This window comes from Paroedura picta, chromosome 18 (genome assembly GCF_049243985.1).
Source record: "Paroedura picta isolate Pp20150507F chromosome 18, Ppicta_v3.0, whole genome shotgun sequence".
In the NCBI taxonomy this organism is placed as follows: domain Eukaryota; kingdom Metazoa; phylum Chordata; class Lepidosauria; order Squamata; family Gekkonidae; genus Paroedura; species Paroedura picta.
In genome coordinates this window covers 4167570-4189986 of record NC_135386.1, presented here as the reverse complement: position 1 = coordinate 4189986, position 22417 = coordinate 4167570, and the positions used below count along the sequence as shown (strand labels likewise).

Sequence of the window (22417 nt, the reverse complement as noted above, 5' to 3'; positions counted from 1 at the left end):
CTCTTCTCTCCTCTCCTCTCCTCTCCTCTCCTCTCCTCTCCTCTCCTCTCCTCTCCTCTCCTCTCCTCTCCTCTCCTCTCCTCTCCTCTCCTCTCCTCTCCTCTCCTCTCTCCCTCCCTCTTCCAAAACATACTTAAAAACTAAATCCCCCTCCCCTTTTGTATAAGCGATCCAAGTAACAGGGGCACAGAAGGTTACTTGTGTCGTTCCAACTTTCTCAAGTTTCGGGACACTCTTCTTAGATGTGTGGAAAGAAATGGTTTGCTATCTTTGTAAGCGAAAAATATGAAAGGAGAGACTTTGAAAGCGATGCTCTTTAATCTGTTGGAGATCTTTCATGTTTTATTGATTCTAGATCACTGCTGTTTTTATGGGGGTCTTTTTTGGCTGATTCGTGATAGTATTAATGCGATTGTTTTAATGAGATCCGAGTAGACATTTCCCCCCCCCCTCTTTGAGTAAAGTTTTAGATCTCCCTTAGTCATCTGGTTGTTCTTGACTGGGAAAGATAGCTATACATTTTCTAAATTTACCATCCCCTCCTGCCTGGTCCTTTTAACTGGAGATGCCGGGGATTGAACCTGGGACCTTCTGCCTGCCAAGCAGAGGCTCTGCCCCTTAGCCAGGGTCCCAGATCAAGGCCTTCCCCATCCCCTCCTGCCTGGTCCTTTAACTGGAGATGCCGGGGATTGAACCTGGGACCTTCTGCAGGCCAAGCAGAGGCTCTGCCCCTGAGCCAGGGTCCCAGATCAAGGCCTTTCCCATCCCCTCGTGCCTGGTCCTTTAACTGGAGATGCCGGGGATTGAACCTGGGACCTTCTGCCTGCCAAGCAGACGCTCTACCCCTGAGCCATGCTGTGAACACACGCAGTTGCCTTATACCAAGTCAGTCCATCGGTTCCCCAAGGTCAGTATTGTCTGCTCAGACATGCAGCTGCCCTCTGGGGTTTCACGTGGGGCAACCATCCCCACCCCCGGCTGCCTGGTCCTTTTTAACCAGCCATGCCAGTGACTGGACTTGGGGGCCTTCTGCATGCCAAGCAGAGGCTCTGCCCCTGGTTTGGAGTAAGCAGTAGTCAATGCGCATTCTCCCATGGCCCCATGACTCTGCCCACTCCACTGAAATTCCCCTCCTTTGCAGGGCTGAGCTACCAGTTCATTCCCAAGCCCTACCGAAGCTGCTTCATTTTTCTCCACTCTGAGCATGAACCTTTCACCTGCGACTGCCAAATGTGCTTTCTGGCAAAGTTTTATCCGTTCCCCCATTAATAATTCTTGTCATACCCCTCCACGGCCAAGGCTACCTTCTTAAAGCAGAGTGAGAGGTCGGATTGGGTGCTCCTTCCCCGTGAAAAATTGCCACCCGGAGACCTGGCGCTTAATTATTCTCCCTCCGGTTTCCGTCAAGAGACGGTTACTCGGGAAGCCTGCTGGAGTTTTGAAAAAACTTGGTCCATTTTGGTTTCAGCATCTGCCCTCGGTTATGGCTGTTACGTCTCCGTCAGGACGCCAGTTCTGTTCCGGATATCCACAAAGAGACGTCCCCTTCTCTTCATCCGTTGCAGAGATGAACTTTTTGCAACACGAAAAGAAGGAAGGTTCACCATGGAGAATCAACAGAAAAACAAGGAACCTTTCCAAGGCAATAATGTATATATTGAATGCCAATTCAATTTCTTTTACATGCGCGAAGGAACAACCATTACGGTTTCTAGATAATTTCCGTTTTCAGTGACTTCTCCAGTGGTTGAGTCCTCCAAATTCGATTAGTTGTACAATAGTGGAATAATCCTACCATCTTTCCTTAGACAATCAATAGGCCATTGGCTCAAAGGTCCTGGAGAATGTTAGTCAAAGACCCTTCTTGGACTAACATTCCCCAATACCTTTGCGCCAGTGGCCTATGGATATTCCAACAGTTATAAAGCCATCACCTTTTTGGCAACCTTAGCGCTGCTGGGTGGGCCGCGCACAGCCGATTCGGGGACGCTACCCAGCGATAATCTGAGCGCTTCCTGTTTGCATGTTGATGCCTCCTTAGACAATGAAGGCCCAGCCTGGAAGGAGTTCTCCAAGCCCCGATTGTCAGAACCAGAAGGTTGCCGTTCGGCCCTGTGGCCTTGCCCCAAGCACTCCTTCCTGGGCCGCTCCGAATTTTTCACAAACCTTTTCGTCAGGCTGTGAATATTTCCCCCCGGAGTTTGGAGACAGGCGAAGAGGAAAGGGGCGGCAGGCGGACGGCAAGCAAGATGCTGTTAATTCGAGGCAGGCTCATGTTTTATGCAACGGCCCGGGTTTCTGTTTTCTCCCAGAGTGGGGAATGGGGGGGACGAAGTAAACAAGCAAATAGTTTGGAGGTGGGGGGGGGGGAGAGTTGAGAAGAGGGGCTCTTAATCCGACTGATTACCCGCCGGTGTTTTTCCCAAAGCGGTGGGGCCTACGCTGGCACCCCCCCTGCCATGCCCCCGTCTCTAACATGCCTGCTCATTCCTAATCAGGCAGATTACTGTCGAGTGCAAATTTAAAAGTCACTCCTCCCGAATCGGCGGTGGCGGCACCCGCTGAGGCAGGTGGCGGAGGCAGGCAGAGGTTTCGGAGCACCGGTTGCCGTAGCGACGAGGCGCCAGGCAAGGCGATTCTCTTGCCAACCAGGTAGTCGTTTTGCTAGCCGAGAGGAGGAGAGGGGGACAGGGGAAATCTGCAGACAAAGGTGATTGGTTGGAAAGGCGGCCTTGGAGGCAGATTTGCCGATTCTGGGTTGGGGAAGACCTGGAGATTTGGGGGTGGAGATGGGAGTTGGCGGGATGTGGGGAAGGGAGGGACCCCACCAAAGCAAGCACCAAGGCAGGGTGCCGAGGGATGGAAAACAGGGCGAGCCAGCCAGGATGAGGTGCGTGATGAATAACACGGCAGAGTTGGACGGCACAATGAGAGAGCAAGGAAATGGAAACAGTCCAGGACGTTGCATGAGCTGGATTTCACAGTTGGAGAGTGGAGAAAACACAAACTGTGGGATGAATGCAATAAACAATGCTGGATAAAAGCAGGGAGGGAAATAGATCAGGGGCAGAGCCTCTGCTTGGCCTGCAGAGGGTCCCAGGTTCAATCCCCGGCATCTCCAGTTAAAGGAACAGGCAGGGGGGGGATGGGAGAGACCTTGATCTGGGACCCTGACTCAATGGTAGAACACACTGAAGGTCCCAGTTTCAATCCCCGGCATCTCCAGTTGAAGGACCAGGCAGGAGGGGATGGGGAAGGCCTTGATCTGGGACCCTGGCTCAGGGGCAGAGCCTCTGCTTGGCAGGCAGAAGGTCCCAGGTTCAATCCCTGGCATCTCCAGCTAAAGGACCAGGCAGGAGGGGGTGGGGAAGGCCTTGATCTGGGACCCTGACTCAGGGGCAGAGCCTCTGCTTGGCAGGCAGAAGGTCCCAGGTTCAACCCTTGGCATCTCCAGTTAGAAGACCTGGGAAGGGATGGGAGAGACCAAGACCCAGGACAGCCACTGGCAATCTCCGTAGACAACACTGATCTCCATAGATTGAATCAGGATGGGGCAGTTTCATAAACGGTCTAATGCTGCATAGGCAATTAATATCAGAGCATCTACGTTGCATTGAAAGTACGCTACCTAGCAGAATTCCTTATTCCTCTTCCTCTATTTCTTTTATTTAAATAGCACCCTCCGTTTTCTACATTCTTCAAAAAGATACACGTGTGGGATCCTTCCTGGACCAGTGGCCATATTGATGTGAGTATCCCTAAACACACCTTGTGAATTTATGGCTGCAATTTATTTATTAGAGGGAGGTATATTATAGTGGCTGTTAGCTACAAGGTATAGAGCAGGGGTGGCCAAACTGGGTCTCCATGTGTTCATGGACTACAGCTCCCATGAGCCCCTACCAATTGGCCATGCTGGCAGGGGCTCATGGGAATTGTAGTCCATGGACACCTGGAGAGCCACAGTGTGACCATAGAGGGAACTTTCATCCTCCTTACCTGTACATTCCTTTCTCTTGATAAGGGTCTCTCTTATTTTTATTCATTCCATGTGTATTTTGCTCCCTCTAGTGGCTAGTTAAATATTACACTAGTTTATGTCCAGTATGTCTCTCTGTTGGTTTGAACTACATGTTTATATTCCGGGCATACACCAGTGTAATATCAAATCAGCCACAAGACACATGTGGAACAGGGGAACCCCTTCCCCTGAATAAACTGGAACTCACAAATGCTGAAAATGAGAATGCATAAAAGCTCAATGCCTCAGAATAAAAAAAGGGGGGTGCTTTTGGCTGCACTTGAAAAGTGGAATCTCCCCATTGTTTGTTGATTTGGATATAGTCAGTTCTTCACGCTCTGTCCACCATATTGTATCCCATTTGAATTTCTCTTCCTTCCAGCAGGGGGCAGCAGTGTAAAGCAGGAAGACCTAGGAGACATCAGTGGATTTCTCAGATTGAACTGGAGCCCAAGGATTTCTGCCTCTGCACTCGTTCCCATGTACAGGCGATCGATGAAAGAAATAATTTACTATGTTATGTCCAGTTTTATTGTGTCATATTTTTATAAGTACAGTTTATTGTTGTACACTGCCCAGCACCTACTTGCAGGGAGGTGCGGACTACACATTAAAAATATTTAACATGGTGATTCCTTTTTCTAAATTAAAGACTGATTACGGGGAGAGCACCTGGACTCCAAGGAGACCATGTCGGGTTTATGGAGGGGAAATAGAGGTTGTGCTACTTCTGGGAAAGGGAAGCCCACTGCAGGTGGAGCTGAATGGTGCAGTCCCCCTCGGAGGAAACTCTTTGCCACGTCCATCTTTGCACACATACAGTTCAGACACCATGGCCTGCCTGAAAGACTGGGGCCCGAAGGGATGGGGTGAAGAGGGGAGCATGCTTCCTCCCCAGTAGAGGATATGTTGCTCTTGGCTCCCTAGTGCTGGACTGGGCATGCAAAGCTTCTAATTAGCAAGGGTCATTGCAGTGATGAGAGTTTCTCTTCCCCCCTCCCCACCCCACCCCTCAAAACTTAACAATTACCAGAAAAATACCTTCCAGTCATTGAAGTTACTGTGTGAGCTTACAAAGTTTCTAAAACAAAGAATTTCTGGTCACTAATTAGCCAGGGGTTATTTGAGGTCATTGGGGTTACTATAGGTCATTTTTCGAAATTTTCAATTAACCTGGGGTTACTTGAGGTCATTGGGGTTACTATAGGTCATTTTTCGAAATTTTCAATTAGCCAGGGGTTACTTGAGGTCATTGGGGTTACTATAGGTCATTTTTCAAAATTTTCAATTAACCTGGGGTTACTTGAGGTCATTGGGGTTACTATAGGTCATTTTTCAAAATTTTCAATTAACCTGGGGTTACCTGAGGTCATTGGGGTTACTATAGGTCATTTTTCAAAATTTTCAAGTAGCCAGGGGTTACCTGAGGTCATTGGGGTTACTATAGGTCATTTTTCGAAATTTTCAATTAACCTGGGGTTACTTGAGGTCATTGGGGTTACTATAGCTCATTTTTCAAAATTTTCAATTAACCTGGGGTTACCTGAGGTCATTGGGGTTACTATAGGTCATTTTTCAAAATTTTCAAGTAGCCAGGGGTTACTTGAGGTCATTGGGGTTACTATAGGTCATTTTTCAAAAATTTCAATTAACCTGGGGTTACCTGAGGTCATTGGGGTTACTATAGGTCATTTTTCGAATTTTCAAATAGCCAGGGGTTACTTGAGGTCGTGGGGGTTACTATAGGTCATTTTTCAAAATTTTCAATTAACCTGGGGTTACTTGAGGTCGTTGGGGTTACTATAGGTCATTTTTCGAAATTTCCAATTAACCTGGGGTTACTTGAGGTCATTGGGGTTACTATAGGTCATTTTTCAAAATTTTCAATTAGCCAGGGGTTACTTGAGGTCATTGGGGTTACTATAGGTCATTTTTCAAAATTTTCAATTAACCAGGGGTTACTTGAGGTCGTTGGGGTTACTATAGGTCATTTTTCAAAATTTTCAATTAACCTGGGGTTACTTGAGGTCGTTGGGGTTACTATAGGTCATTTTTCAAAATTTTCAATTAACCTGGGGTTACTTGAGGTCGTTGGGGTTACTATAGGTCATTTTTCGAAATTTCCAATTAGCTAGGGGTTACTTGAGGTCGTTGGGGTTACTATAGGTCATTTTTCAAAATTTTCAATTAGCCAGGGGTTACTTGAGGTCGTTGGGGTTACTATAGGTCATTTCCCAAAATTTCCAATTAGGCAGGGGTTACCTGAGGTTACTGGGTTTAATAAACCTTCCAAATTCCTTGTTAGTGTCTGGAGGATCTGTTCTTTCTGTTACTATAATATAGATAATATATATTCCCATTTAGTAATGGGTTACCTCAGCACCTGTGGGCTTAATGCTACCTGAGAAGTTTCATATTTGTACAGTTGAAGCACTTTCTCTTGAGGTCCCTGGACAAATAGCATCTAAGTTCTCTAATGCATAGAGGGGTCACTTGGCTCTCTAGGAGAAATCAGTTCCCCTGGAAGAAAGTGCTAGTTACCTCTGGTCTCAGCCCCACCTGCCCCTCCTGCCCCCAAATGCCCAGAACTTTCCCAACCCAGAGCTCGCCAGGCACTCCTGCAATGCAAGTTTTTGAAGCTGCACTTAGCTGCACTTAGCTGACCATTGTGATGCAGCAGCAGAGGTCGGGCTGCCCCACCCTGGATGTCCTTTGTGGATTCTACCCATGCAAAGTTGTGGGAGATAATGGATGGTTTGCCTTTCCATCTCCAGCGTGAGGCCTTCCCCTGTAATCCAGAATGCCCCCCAGGTGCACAGCAGCATCCATCCATGCATAGAAACAGAGATATAAAAACTACAGTCCAGGAAAGACACTTTTATTCAGAGGGTCTCAGGGGGGCAGCTGTGCCTCTCTTCAGGAGAATAACAACACTGAAGTCCAGCAGACCCTTAAAGACCAAATGCTGGGGAATTGTGGTGTTCCATCAAGGTGCTCCGGAACTTGACTTGTAAACTTATGATGGATGCAAAACGCACCGATTTCCAGCAGGCGGGCCCAAGGGCCTGAGCACTACCAACCAACTTCTGCTCCTACGCTGGATTGCTGTTCGCTGAGTAAAATCCAGAATTTTAATCACTGGATATGGAGAACCTAAGAACAGAAGGGAAAACATGTTAGGTCAGCCTAATAGCCCATCCCCTCTGTGTCACACAGTGGCCAAAACCCAGGGGCCATCAGGAGGCCCACCAGCAGAGCCCACTCTCCAGAAGTCCTCCCACTGTTGCCCCCCAAGCATCAAAAATACAGAAGGTCACTTCCCCGGTCATAAGAGATTCTACATTGGATTGGGCCAATGGCCCTTCCAGTCGCACACTATGTCACAGAGTGGCCAAAAGCCAGGGCCAACAGGAGGTCCGCCAGTGGGGCCAGGACTCCAGAAGCCCTCCCACTGTTGCCCCCCAAGAACAAAAACATTTCTGCCCCACACAGACATTCCGTCTATACCTTGTGGCTAAGAGCCATGGATAAATAAATAAATAAATAAAAGTGTCTTTCCTGGACACTTCTACTCTGTATGTTCATCCAGTCCCCAATTCGGGGTAGGAGAGCCAGCGTGGTGCAGTGGTTCAGAGCGATGGCCTCTAATCTGGAGAAGCGGGTTTGATTCCCCACTCCTCCTCTGCCATGTGCAGTCAGCTGGGTGACCTTGGGCCAGGGCCAGTTCTCTCAGAGCTCTCTCAGCCACACATGCCTCACAGGGTGTCTGTTTTGGGGACAGGGAGGGAGGCCTTTGAGAGGGCTGAAGACAGCAAAAAGAGGGATACAGAGAGCCCAGCTCCTCTTCTTACTCACCCACCCTTAAAATCCCCAGGTCCTTCCAAATCCAGAGCTGGGCACCCTATTCTCCAGGTTCAAAGCAGAGAGCTTTTAGGCTGGCCAGAAAACTGAAACCGCCCTTGATTCTGTCTCACAAACAGAAACAAGGACAACCAGCCGACTCCCGCTTTCCCCCCATTCCCTGCCGATAAACAAACAGTCAAATTGGGTTTGTTTTGGACGGCAAAGGAACCCAGTTGACCGGGATGGCGTATTCTGTTTAATTAGCTTTTTTCGCAGTCAATCAGACGCAGTAGAGCGAAGCCAAAGTTTTGAAGAGACTGTCCAAAATAACACGCATCGTGTGTCAAGGAAACATGACGCTGGGGGGAAGGAAAGATGATGTCCAACTGACCAAAAAATCCCTCTCCCTTTTCAGCCTTCCCCGGCCTCCCAGGGTTCCTTGCAGAGGGCAACCCCCAAAAGAGAGGGGAGGGGGGTAATTTTCTGCCACTCTCTCCTGGGGACACAGACCAGTTCGCCCAGAGTAGGGGTGGCCACACTGGGGCTCTCGATATGTCCACAGACGACCGTGAGCTCAAGGGAATTCCAGTTGGTGGACCTCTGGAGAGCCACAGTGTGCCCCCTCCTGCCCTAGAGAAACAGGTTGCTTGGGAGGGTGAGCTCTAGGGTATTTTACTCTACGGAAGTCCTGCCCTTCTCCAGAACCTGCCCTCTCCAGGCTCCGCCCCCAAAATCTCCAGGGATTTCCCAATCTGGAGCTGGCAACCTTGTTCATCGGGCATTAAGGCACAGGGCATTACCCATGGCGAGGTGGTTAGAGAGCTGGTCCAACCACCAGATTAAAAATCTATAAACATTGAATTAACACCCGCCCATTCTGGAAACCCTTCAAAGGGCCTTCCAGAAACCCCAGAGTTTCTCAAAAAAAAAAAAAAAAGCCAGCTCTAGAGAGAGAGATGCCCAAGGCCTACGTGCTTTTCCAGCCAACTCACAGCAGCAGCTGTCTGCCTCTCCTTTCGTGGCCTTTTCTGGAATCCGTGGCCTTTTCTGGAATCGAGGCGGCTGTCTCTCCACGCAGAGATGCCCCTCAGCTGCAGGGATTGCTTCTCCCAAGTCCTGACGGGTTCTCAGCTGCAGCGGTTCTCCAGTCATTGAGGGGCCTTGGCATCCCTTTGGCCACAGGCTCCGATTTCTCCAAGTCACACCTGTGAGACACAAAGATTCCCCAGATGCATTTGTTTATTTTTATTAATTTATATGCTGCTTTGAGAGTCGGCAGTGGTGCAGTGGTTAAGGAGCGGCAGACGCTAATCTGGAGAGCCACGATGGACTCCCTGCTCCTCCACATGCAGCCAGCGGGGGTGGGCCTTTTGCTGGTTGCAGTTCTCTTAGGGCTCCTCCAGCAGAGCAGTTCTCTTAGGGCTCTCTCAGCCTCACCTACCTAACCGGGCAACTGTTGCGGGGAGACGAAGGGGAGGGTGTTTGCGCTTGAGTTCTGACTTCCCACGAAAGAGCCCAGCCACTTTTCCCACCACCTTGAGTGTTTCTGAGTCAGTCCGTTTGATTCTGGCTTCCCTGGCTCCGGCGTGCCCCCGCTGACCCCGGAGCGGTCCTGGGACTTGGCTGCAGTCTGTGATCTCCGGGTGTCACGGTCTGCAACGCATCAGCCGGGCCTGTAGTTCAGCAAAGGTGACGAGGCCGGCGCTGTTCGGCTTTAATCTGGACCAGCGCCTCGGGTCGCCTGAAAAGGAAGATTACACGGTTCGCCGTGGGATTAAGCGGCAGCCGCCGAATTGTGAAGGAAGGAAGCCGATAAGCGGGCGCTAATTCTGCCGGTAATAACAGGGGAAGGGGGGGGGGGGACGGACTGATGACAGGAGGATAAAAGGCTCTCTCGCCCGGGGAGTCCTGCCACGAAAGCCCCACCAGACAGACTTTGGCCTTTCCTCCAAACAAGCAATCAGGAGAGCGTCTCAGACTGGGTGCCTTCCAAAAACAGTTTTTTTTCTCCTTCTGTCTGGCTGACTAGTTCCCCTGGAGAAAATGGCTGCTGGGGGTGGGGGGGGGAGAGGGAGATCTAGGTCAGGGGTAGTCAACCTGTGGTCCTCCAGATGCCAATGGACTACAATTCCCATGAGCCCCTGCCTGTGTCTGTTGGCAGGGGCTCCTGGGAATTGTAGTCCATGAACATCTGGAGGACCAGTACCATGCAACCAATTCTCCACTCCGGGTACGAAGACAAAAGATTCCTTTTGTTCACTCTGTATTTATGTACACACACACACACACACACACACACACACACACACACACAATGTGTCAACGCCAGTCACTTTTTGCAGAATGATTCCGCACAGGCGATCACAGATGCAAAGGAAGGTTTGCCGTGGGGAGTTTTGCGAGACGCAGAACGGAAAACAAACGCCTGGCCCTGTCATTCCCTAAGAAAGACACACAAACACACACACACAAAACTACTTTGTCCTCCCTGCACTGTCGAGGAGTTGTCTCCTGCACTTCCCTTGCTTCCTGTGCATTTATCGCATCTTTCCAGCTCTCTTTAGTGGGGGAGCCGTCAACCGAGGGCCCCCAAAAATAAAAAGACAAGAGCACTCCGGAAGAAAAAAAGAGGGGGGGAAGAGGACAACATTTGCATATGCTAATTTCCAGCCAGAGATGCAAATCTGCATATAATTACTATAATTGAAAGAGAAACACAACTCCCCAGAGCCCTGCCTTTGTCTCGTCTCCAGGTGCTAACCGGTAACCGGAAGCTCCCAGTGGCTTCTCTCTCCCTTGGGACGGATCTCTCCAGATTAGAAGCTGCCGCTCTCAACCACGCCCCCTGGTGTTCCTTGGGGGAACTGCCACTGAAATCCTAAGAGGAGGTCTCCCACCCAAATACTAGCCAGGATCCTCCTTGCTTAGCTTTCCAGATCTGGATTGGGTTTGCCTGGGCAATCCAGGCCAAGGCAACCAGGACAAGCAGACCCCCCTTTGTCTCCCAGGGGAAATCATCTCAGTGGCCTGGATATTTTTTGTCCTTCTGGGGGACTGCCCAGGTCCCACCCATGGGTGGGCACCCTCCCTGCCTGCACGTCCAAGATTGATGCTCCGGCCTTATCTACAACCCGCCCCGGCCACCGAGCGCAAGAAACCGTGCCAATCCGGAGCAGCCCAGAACGGGGCTGGAGAGAGCGTCTCCCTGGAGAAGTATCTAGCCGTGCACAGCCTGTTTCCCTATAAATAAGCTACTTTGCAAAAAGGGGTGGGGGGGGATGCATTGCCGACCAATTTAAAAAACATATAATTATCCACTTTGCCTTGCTAATGCAGTGCGTCTCTTCCACTTTGGGTAAGCGAGGCCGACAGGAGACGGGGGGCGGGCAAGGGATGCCCAGGAACGGGGATGCGGCAGCAGAGCTGGCAGTTTTGACCTCCAGAGTGCCGTGGGGAGGGGGATCGAAGGTGGGGGGTGTTCCTGAAAAGGGGGAGCTGCAGGGAGCTCAGCAGCCCAGCTCCTTCTGGGGGATGTCGGACGCCTGTCTTTGATGCGGATTGACAGTGGCTGCGGAAGCCGCTCTCCCCCAAAAGCACCAATTGGCTCTGACGCCAGCAGGCCCTCGCCTCATTTTGTCCCAAGGCCGCCATCTAGTGGCCCACCTTGGAAGTGAAGCCCATCTCAGAAGTCAAGGCCAGGTTCTTCTGCAGGGAGAACCTGAATTAATTCAGCAGATCAGAACAGTGTGGTGGTGGGGGGTGTGTGTGTGAATGCACCAGGGCTAAATAGGGACATGGGATTCCTGTCTCACGACAGATGCTGGGTTTCTGCCTTCCGGCATTTCCACTCTAAGCAACCGGATGACAGCATGCCCAGTACTTGCGCTAGACGTCGTGGTTAAGAGCAGAGGCCTCTAATCTGGAGAGCCAGGTTTGATTCCCCGCTCCTCCTCCACATGCAGCCAGCCGGGTGACCTTGGGCCGGGCACAGCTCTTGTAGAGCTGTTCTCACAGAGCAGTTCTCTCAGAGCTCTCTCGACCCCACCTACCTCCCAAGGTGTCTGCTTGTGGGGAGAGGAAGGGGAGGCAATTGTAAGCTGCACTGAGACGCCTTCAGGTAGCAAACAGCAGGGCATAAAACCAACTCTGCTTCTTTTACTAACGTCCTTTGCTTCACCCCTCCCATCTTATGACTCTGAGATAAAAGGACTCTGTTTCTGCTCTACTCAGGTCTGATGAAAGGAGTTTCTCCGAGGTTTAAACCCCGTTGCTCTCTACGGTGCTAGGGCATGGAATAGATTTGAGAATGGATCTACCTACATGGAGCAGGATGTTGGACAGGATGGCCCTTGAGGTTCCTTCCAAATTTCGGGGCCTCTCGACCTGCAAGGGGGCTAACCCACTTCCAGGTGGGGCCTGGAGGCTTCCCAGAACAGGCAAGCACCAGGCTACAAAGATTGGCTCCCCTGGGGACAAAATGGCTGCTTTGAAGGGTAGACTCTTGCTGGCAGGGGCTCATGGGGATTGTAGTCCATGAACATCTGGAGTGCGACAGTTTGGCCGTCCCTGCTCTATGGCCTTATAACCCGCCAAGGTCCCAAATCTCCACCCTCCAAATCTCTTTCCCAAACCAGATCTAATCATTTAGTGCAACCCCTTTCCCCTGAAGGGGGAGCCGGATGCCCAAAATTTGGGTTGCTTCCCCCGTGCCATTGCCACCCTGGGTGCCCCATTGCCACCCGGACTGCATTGCTCTCCCGCTGAACGCGCTGGCATTCTGGTGCCTAATTAATCTCCATTCAGCCCTGGAGCTTATAAAAGATTCAGCGGCATTGCATGTTAACCATTCATCTATAAATAAGTTATTTCCTAGGCTCGGCGTGGAGCCCAAACAGGCCTGGAACCGTATGTTCCTGAAGCCCTGTTGTCTTTTCCCGCGAACGCTCGTGCCCCCCCCTTCTTCCTTTAATGCATATATTACCAGTAAACATCCTGATGACGACAGGAGTCAAACACTCTGGTCATGCGCTAATGTGTGCACCCATCATGCGCTGGTGCGCGCAGCGCTAATACGGACAGCCCTGCCCAAGCCTACATCCACAGCTGCCTTATGTCTAAGTAGACCCATTGGTCTATCTTGTCCAGTGTCGCCTACTCCGCAGGGGGATTGTTCTGTACAGTGCGCTCGTGATTGCTTTCATCCATGCGTGGAGTAATTTTCATGGGACAAGCAGCACATGCACAACTGAGCACTGGATGGCCCAGGTTACTTGATGCTGCTGGATTGCGGAAGCTAAGCAGGGTCAGCCCTGGTTGGAATTTGGATGGGAGACCTCTGAGGAAGTCCCGGAGGACTATGCAAAAAATTGGATGGACAGGATGGCCCAGGCGAGCCCATCTCAGTAAACAGTGGAAGCTGAGCAGGCACACGTTGGATAATGCACTTTCGCTGGATTCTGTTTCTAAAGGGCATTACCCAGCATGTGTGGAGAATCTGGGCTCGGATTGGCTCTGATTAGTACTTGGTTTAAATAGATAGGACTTGAGAAGGAAGGGAAATTATTAAGGGGAAGAGCAGCTGGAAGGAAGGAAGGGAAGGGAAGGGACGGGAAGGAAGGGGAAGGAAGGGAAGCAAGGAGAATAGGACTCAGGCCTAAGGGAAGGAAGGAAGGAAGGAGAAGGAAGGGAAAGAAGGAGAATAGGACTCAGGGCTAAGGGAAGGAAGGAAGGAAGGAAGGAAGGAAGGAAGGAAGGAAGATGGGTCAGTGGGCGGATGGATGAATAGATGGAAGAAAGGCCACCTTCCTGGGCTGAAATGGGTGCTCCGAGGCTGGTGCTCCTCATAAAACATAGATCACAGCCCCACTTTTTGTCCCCGACCCCATCCATAATGAATGTGGTCCTATCCTGAGCAACAGCCCGTCATCTCCACTTGCACAGCCCAGCAACAAACGTTCGGGTGGGGGGGGGGGAAGGCACTCCCAGCCGCCTCCCAGAGATCACGCAACGCCGTTTTTAAAAGCTTAACACGGGCCTCCGCGGTCCCTTAGTAACAAGCCATCCCTCCCGCCTGCCCTCGCTCTGTCTCTCCCTCTCTCTGGCCCGACGACGCTTCTCGGTTTTGGTTTGTTGTTCTTGCTCTGCTGCTGTGAAGCGTCCCAGACTCTTTAAAAATGGATCAGCCGCTCTACAGGCCTCTTGAAATATTAATGGCGATTCTTCCTGCTGAACGGGGAGGGGAGGGCAGGGGAAGAGGGGAGGGGAGGGGAGGGGAGGGGAAGAGGGGAGGGGAGGGGAGGGGAGCGCAGGGTCTGCCTGGAATGCTGGCCGCCGTTACGTTCCTGATTCGTCGCTTTTTCGAAAATGAATTATTCAGGCCCGTTTAGACCCGCGCACAATAGGTGCGTCCATCAAGGCCGACTCCACTCCCGGAGAAGGAAGATGACCCGTGCTCGTTTGCCCATGCAAATCCGTTTCAATTATGCAAGCAAAGGCTCTCCCCCCCCCTCCCCTTGCCTAAAAACAGAGGAGCAAAATTACACCTGATCTCCCGTTTTGTGATCCTCGTTCCCCAGTGGTTTGACGGGACTTAACCTCTGGGGTTGTCGTCAGAAGGAAAAGGGCCCGGCAGAGGGACACGAAACTTGTTAGACAATTTGCCTCTTCAACAGGGACTTTGTCTGGAGGGGGGGGGTATTCCCTCAATGCCCAAAACTGCCACCATTCTAGCTGCATTTACTCCCAGGAGGAGGAGATTCATAGACACTTGGATCTTTTTCGTCTTGCACCAGGAGGGGTACAAACATTTCGGTGGTAGCAATTTGCGGCACAATTTAAAAAAACACGTGGGGAAGATTAAAATAGCTCAGGAGTTCCCAATGGGGTGTGGCCAGGTTCACCTTCTGTCCAGCAAGGCCTCTTGATTAGTTGTTCAAATTATTTTTTAAAAACACTGCTTCGGAAGCAGCTGCCACCACAGCATAAGGATCTGCCTGTGTAACCAAAGTTAAGCGGTGGCAGCCATTTGGGGCTGACTCCGCCTCCTCCAGCAGCCATTTTGTGGCTGGCTCCACCTCCTCCAGCAGCCATTTTGTGGCTGGCTCCGCCACCTCTGGCAGTCCTCACCCATTTGTCTGGTCTTTACACCACACTGACTCTCACAAGGACAGAACCTATGCAGGCGCACACAGCAGTGGCTGTGTCCACACTGAGACAAATACACACAGGAGGGAAGCGGGACCAGTCCGTGAGGCCACAAGCATTGACCAATCGGTGCTGTTCCCCCTCCATTCCCACTGGTACATTTACCCAGGCGTCATCCAGCTTATACCTTTCCCATCTCCCACCCTGTGGTGGGCGTGGTGGAGGTCACCTTTGTGGTGGAGGTCATGGGTGATCCCACCATTTGAAGTCAAGAAGCAGGGCGGGGGATTGCTCCGCGTTAACCTCGTTGTCCACGGAAACACTGGTTCCCCTCCCGGCCCAGCGGAGAGCCCGAGGATCCGATTGCTGCCTTCGTTAGCAATTTGTCCAAGCTCAGGGAAGACAGAGACTCCAGGGACGGAGAACGCCAAACCGCTTTGGAGTCAAAGCTCACGGCTGGCACTCCCCGAGCAAATCGATCGGCCGCACTGCCCGTCAAAAGAAATCCTGAAGCACCCAGAGGAATCTGTACCGACAAGCCGGTGGATGATTGGGTCCAGGGAGAACTTCTACGAGCAAAGTTCCCTGTGGGAGCTCTCCCCCGAGGAAGCCCTCAGTAATCGATGTCAAATTTGACACCCTGCTCCAAAACGCACAAGACGAGCCAAAGAGGACTCAGGGGTGCAAACTCTCCCAAACGGGTTCAAGATAACAGCTGCCAGCTCAGGAGAGGGAAGTCTGCACTGGAGGATAATCAGGCAACGAGGGAGCTCAAATGGAGGAAAATCAATAGTAACGAGGCAAAGAAAAGTACGACGCTCAGAAATATATCCGAGTGAGCCCAGCACTGAGATAGATGCGGTTGGACCATGACCTGGACCATGACATTGTGGGACATCAGGAGGCTGGTCACTGATTCCCAGCTTGACCTACCTGTCAGGGTTGTTGCGAGGCTGACGTCTGCCACCTGAAACCCCTCAGAAGAAGGGCCGTCTGCGGACCAAGCAGGTAAACCGACGATCCGGGAAAAACGCCAGGTCTTCTAAACCTACAAGGATGGCGAAAATTGGAAATTACCATCACTGCCCATTTTGGGAGGTGGCTGGTCAGCCTGCACAAAGAAAGGTAGAGATTGTGGTTTGTTTTTTTTTAATTAGAAAATCTTTTTCTTTATTTATTTTAGGTAATCTCCCCCTGCATCCTGATTGGCTCCATGAGAGACTTCCTGCTCCTTTGAACGCAACTTCCTCCCTACCTGCCTATAGAAGAACAGTTAATCAGTCTGTTAGATCTCTCTCTCTCTCTCTCTCTCTCTCCTCTGTTTCTTTACGAAGTTGTTTCTCTTCTCAGTAAAGCTATTGATTCTCTCAGCAGCTTCATGCTTGGTACCTCCTTTACAGTATTTAAACAACAGGGAGGAGGGTATAAGGGAGGCGACCTGATGCTGGAAGAGGATGGAAAAGAAGCCCTGGTAAAGCTCTGGTCTCTTTCTCCCGCCTCCCCAAAAAAATCCGCTGGAGTCCTGCCTACTAGCTGGGGAGGAGTGCAGCTCAGTAGAGCTTCTGCTTGGCATGTAGAAGGCCCCAAGTTCAAGTCCTGGCCATTGGGAGGCGTTACAAGGATATGCTAAAAAAATGATTCCGTATATCTACTGATCTACTTCTGAAGCCGTCTCAGTTATAAGAAGAAGAAGAAGAAGGCTTTGAATCTGGTGAGCCGGGTTTGATTTCCCGCTCCTCCACATGCAGCCAGCTGGCCGACCTTGGCCTAGTCGCAGTCCTGCTAGAGCTGTTGTCGCAGAGCAGTTCTCTCAGAGCTCTCTCGGGTTCATCTCCCTCACGGGGCGTCTGTTGTGGGGAGAGGAAGGGAAGGCAATTGGAAGCCGCTTGGAGGCTCCTTCGGGCAGCGTAAAGCAGGGTATAAAACCAACTCTCCTTCTTCTGGATCTAAGAGAGAGGAGGGAACATTGGAAAACAGGAATTCCTTTCCGCACAATGACAAAACCGAGACGATTCTGAGACGGGAACGTTTGCGATGCCCATTTTAAAACAGAGTGTTATGTGTTATGACTAAGATCATCCTGCACGGAACTCCAAGGCATTCTGGCCATGACTTCCGCCAATCTTTCCGGGCCCTGGCTCAGACGGAAGGCAGTTTTGGCTTACGGCACTCGCCCGGTCCGGCTGCATCCCCCCCCCTTCATTATTGCTCTCCCAGTGCTTTCTCTGCTGCATTAACCTGATAAAGCGGAGGAGCAGAAGAGATAAAATGTGACAGCATCTAAATAGCTTTGTTCTGGCGCTTGGTGTGCTCATTAGACCAGGGTATGGATTTCTCCCCCGTCACGCGGGGTATGTCTCTTTCCACCGACAGCCGCTAACTCTTGATGAATCCAGAGCTTCCTTTTTTATTAGCCTGAAGTTTAGACAAACACGCCCGGCTGGGGACAGAGGGGGGCAGTCCGGCGGCTTCCCAAATGAGCTCAAAACGGTGGCCAAACTTGCAGATCTATTCTGTCATCAGGAGACAACTCAGCGGGTGACCCCCAAGGCCCTTCTGATGTTCTTAGGAAGGCCTCGGCTTCTCTGCCCTGTTGTTGGCCTTCCAGAGGAAGAACTGGTTGTCCCCTGTGTGAGGCAGGAGGCTGGACTCGATGGACCCCTGGTCTGACCCAGCAGGGCTCTCCTGATGTTCTTAGGAAGGCCTCTGCCTCTCTGCCCTGTTGCTGGCCCTCCAGAGGAAGAACTGGTTGTCCCCTGTGTGAGGCAGGAGGCTGGACTAGATGGACCCCTGGTCTGACCCAGTTGGGCTCTTCTGATGTTCTTAGGAAGGCCTCTGCCTCTCTGCCCTGTTGCTGGTCCTCCAGAGGAAGAATTGGTTGTCCCCTGTGTGAGGCAGGAGGCTGGACTAGATGGACCCCTGGTCTGACCCAGTTGGGCTCTTCTGATGTTCTTAGGAAGGCCTCTGCCTCTCTGCCCTGTTGCTGGTCCTCCAGAGGAAGAATTGGTTGTCCCCTGTGTGAGGCAGGAGGCTGGACTAGAGGGACCCCTGGTCTGACCCAGCAGGGCTCTTCTGAGGTTCTTAGGAAGGCCTCGGCCTCTCTGCCCTTTTCCTGGCCCTCCGTTGCCTCCATTTTGATGGGCTTCCCCGCAGCCAACCCCAGTTCCAAAAGGCGCCGTACGAAAGCTTCCCGGCGCAATTTCCCTCCGAGAGCCGGCGGCTTTTGCCGAGAAGTTTTGCACGCAAAGCGAGGGGGTAAATCAGGTACTATGTTAATTATAAGGCTCCCTGGAAGCAGTCGGGAGGGGGGGGGCATGAGAGGTGCACCAGGGGAGTGGGAAATCGATGCTAATCGCTAAATGGGATGGAAAGGCATTGACACGGACGGGGAGGACATATTACCTGAGCTGGAAAACATCAATAAGGGAGAGAGAGGGAACGGCTCAGCGGGGTCTCTCGGAGATTAGCCAGTGACAGGATTGAGTTCATTAGACGCCCCACTCTGCCTGCCCCCCCTCCCTCCTCCCCGCCGCACGGAAATGTCAGAGAATCTCTGCCACTCATTACTTGGAGTTGTGTTTGCGAGGAGGGCAGCTCAGTAGGGCTTCCCAAAAATAAATAAATTCACAACGGAGGCTCCCCTGCAGGGTTCTCGGTTTTACAACGCAGGATCCGGCGGGAAATAGAACTGGATGCTAATTTGTATGGCGATATTTGGATGATTTCCTTTCTAAATCGGTTTCCAGAGGTGTACGAGGACAGGCCTTCAAGATCACTCAGAGAGGCTCCTCTGCTTCAGTCGGGAAAGTCCACGTAACGAAAACAGAGAATAAAAATTGTTGACGTGGTGGTGAATTTGGGACCTTTCTGCCTATGTGGTGGTCCTGTCCAGACAGAGCCAAATTTTGGAGATCGGTATTTACAGGGCTTGTTAAAATCACCCGGGAACAAGTAAAACCTAGCGCCGAATTAGCCCTGCTCAACGTATCTAAACAAAAACTCCCAAAACAAACAAACAAAAACAAAGCTTGATTCATTCCTTTTTTAGTCGCTGCTAGATTGCTTATGAACCAACGCTGGAAGAACTATTGCCATCTCCTCAGACGGATGAGGTGCAAAAATAGGAAATATACAGACACTTGAGACCCTTGCAAATAAAATTCAGATTAATTCAGGGGTGGAAAAAGAAAGGTGACTCTGGAATAGTTTTGTAAAGCGCTGAAATTTCGGGGAACACGTTTCACTTAAGAATGTCCTTTTGTCAGACGAAGGTCTTGGGGTTTTTTGTTCTGTTTGGTATGGCATTAAGGCGATGTATCTAATATTGCTTAGAACTAGATTCAGTCATTTTGCAGACGGTCCCAGGTTCGAGTTGTGACATCTCCAGCTCAAAGGACCAAGCAAGAGGGGATGCAAAAGGCCTCCACCTTGGTCACTTGTAGAGTCACTGCTACTGTGCCCTTAATGGACCAAGGCCCTGATTCATGATGAGGAGCTTCATGTATGTTCATCTACCCCTCTGACACACCTTCCCTCAACCTATTTGTTTCCTTTTTTTGAAATAGCCACATTTCTTCACGTACGGAGACAGGGAGCTCCAGGGCATGTTTGGACTTCAGAGAGCCAGGTGTGCATACCTGAAGCCCTCCTTCCTTAGTTCTGCTGTACAAAGCCTAGCCAACCAGAGAAATCCATAACACTTCGCTGGTCTTAAAAGGTGCCCCTGGTCTCAAAATTTGTTCCACCAGGAACTTTGTGCTTCCAACAGAGGGCAGTCGTGCGCAGGCTAAAAGAAGAAATTGCAAATTAGGGCTGCAGTCCCTGGGTGGGAAATACCTGTAGATTTTTAGGGAGGGCAGGGCTTTGGTGGGTTATAGTACTACAGATTTAATAGAGCCTAAAAGCAAGAGAGCTAAGCTCAAATCCAGGGGCACCTTTAAGACCAACCGAATTTAATTCTGGGTGGAAGCGTCCGTGTGCATGCACGCTCCTCCAGAAGGAGTCTCCAAGCGTCTTCCCTTCCTCTCCCCGCAACAGACACCCTGTGAGGCAGGTGGGGCGGAGAGAGCCCTGACAGGACTGCTCGGACAGAACAGCACTATCAGGACTGTGACTAGCCCAAGGTCACCCACAGCTGGCTGCACGCGGCAGAGCGGGGAATCAAACCCGGCTCGCCAGATTGGAAGCCGCAGAACATGGAAGCATGATGTTGTACCCGAGGAAGTGTGCATGCCCACACAACCTCATCCCTCGAAGAAATCTTTGTTGGTCTTAAAGGTGCCTCTGGAGGCCGGGAACCCCATGAGCTGGAAAAAGCCTTCCAAGAGTGTTCCAAATATCGGGGCCCTTTCTTCCCTGTAAACCCCCGAGATTACAGAAAAATCATGCAGCGAGCAGCGGTATAATTCTCCGGGGCTCTCCAGTTTCTTGATGATCCCTGGAAGGACTGAAAAATTAAAGGGAAAAAAAAACCTGATTGAATCACAAAGTTGTATGCTAACTCATGCGCACAGGCAGGTGTACAGGCCCAAGAAATGATCCACCTGCGTTTCATAACGAGAGAAAAAAACCCTGGAGGTATTTTCCCCAAGTGCACCATGGGAGATTATGCCGGGATCAAATAGCCGATGCCGTTCACTGCCAATCGCTGATGAATTAAAAATAATTTGCCGGCATTTCTCTCCTTCCTCTCCATCAGAAGCCATCCCCTGCTGGAGTAACTTGGTTCGCCTTGCGTGTCTCGGGGTAATTTAAAAGAACAAACTGGGGTGAGCAATTAGAGAAGACGTTATCAAATTCCTAGCCGGTGGGGTTTCTGGGAGGGGGTTGCCAACCTCCAGACAAGAATTTGGCGTTCATCCAAAATTACAACTGATCTCAAGATTACAGAGGTCGGTTCCCCTGGAGAAACCAGTCGCAGTGGGGAGGAACTGAATCTCTGCTGAGTAGATTTGCCACCCCCAGCCGGCTGGGAGATCTCCAGGTCCCACCTGGAGGTTGGCAACTCTCCTCTGACAGAAACTTCCGGAACCATGTCTGAATTCCAACTGCCTCAGCTTTGCGAAGGGAGAGCAGAAAGCCCCGACGAGGTGGGGAGGAGAGAAAGGAGGGGGCGGTGAGGGACCATGACTTTGACCACGTGCCGGGGGAGCATGGTGCGGCGGCGCCACCTGTGGTGGGGTCTGGCGTGGCAGTTCAGACAACTGCTCCCTTTCCCGCTGTTCGGGAGGAAAGCACACCAAGGCCTCGGATTGGACGCCTCGAGGACAAAGGCGGACCTAGAGGGGCGCCAGGCACTGGGGCGCCACCTGTAGGTCAGTAGCAGGAAGACAGGTTGGGCAGGGAAGGGGTGAGGAACAAACCAGAGGGCTGGTTACAGCAATTCTTCATACGGGTTTCAAAGCAAGAGATGTTCAGAGATGGTTGTCCATGGCCTGCCTCTGTATAGGAACCCTTGGCTTCCTTGGAGGTCTCCCATCCAAAAAACAACCAGGACTGATCCTACTTAGCTTCCCATGACTGATGAGCTTGGACCACCTTGGTCAAGGCAAGAGTTGTTCAAAGGGAGTTGGCCATAGCCTGTTTCCTTGGAGGCCTCTTGTCCAAATCCAAAGCAGCATGATCCTGCTTAGCTTCAGAGATCTGGTGAGATCACCCATGGATGGGCCATATGGGTCAGGCCCAGAGATGAGTAGAGGTAGCTTATTGTCTAGCCCCAGCAAGCAACCCTGGACTTCCTTGGTGGCCTTCCAGATAAGACCACTGGATGGTGGTCCTTAATGCTGGGCAGTATCCTAGCGATTCCAGGCATGGGATGTGAACTTTTCGTATGTTCCTTTCTCTTCCAGCAGTCTAGGGCTACCAGTCCCTCCCAGAATTACATCCAGTCTTGAGTTGACCAGGGCAAAATGTCCCATGATGGGGAGAGAAGTTGAATGAATAAAAATGAGCAGAGTATTTAGGAGCTGGGAATTTATGAGGTTCTCTCGCCCTCACTCTTCCTTTTGCCCTCTGCCCTCCCTCCAGATTTTGCCATGCGGAATCCTTACAATGCTGGGGACGGAGAGATTGTAGAGACAAGCCAGCTTCTTCCACCACCACCACCACAAATGGTGAGCCCATTCCTCCAAGCAGCCCCGTCAACGCACACATGACCTTCTCAACCCAGTCCAGGCACCGAGAGACTACCAAGACAGATCACTCCGAATGGCCACTGGGCTTGTCTCCAAACTCACTCTGCAAAGCTATGAGGTAGTCCAGGATGTGCTAGACGATACCACCAAGGAAGGACCTCCTGTATTATCTACTGTGCCAAACTACGTCCGGGCATGCTGCCAGGAGAGAAAGAGTGCCTCGGTCCACTGCCTGTACACATCACCTGGCCACAGCTCAATAAATAGCATTGTTGTT

At 51.2% G+C, this 22417-nt stretch overlaps 2 long non-coding RNA genes across 2 annotated transcripts; one reads left to right on the top strand and one right to left on the bottom strand.

Annotated features, from left to right (window-relative positions):
• Nucleotides 1-6359: 6359 nt before the first annotated feature.
• LOC143827796 (uncharacterized) lies at nucleotides 6360-16057 on the bottom strand. The gene is made up of 4 exons (XR_013227409.1): nucleotides 15941-16057; nucleotides 9306-9605; nucleotides 8857-9069; nucleotides 6360-7174 (listed from the first exon to the last, which is right to left on the bottom strand). It is a non-coding gene; the product is annotated as an uncharacterized LOC143827796 (long non-coding RNA).
• Nucleotides 16058-21102: 5045 nt separating this feature from the next.
• LOC143827877 (uncharacterized) lies at nucleotides 21103-22417 on the top strand. The gene is made up of 2 exons (XR_013227428.1): nucleotides 21103-21321; nucleotides 22034-22417. It is a non-coding gene; the product is annotated as an uncharacterized LOC143827877 (long non-coding RNA).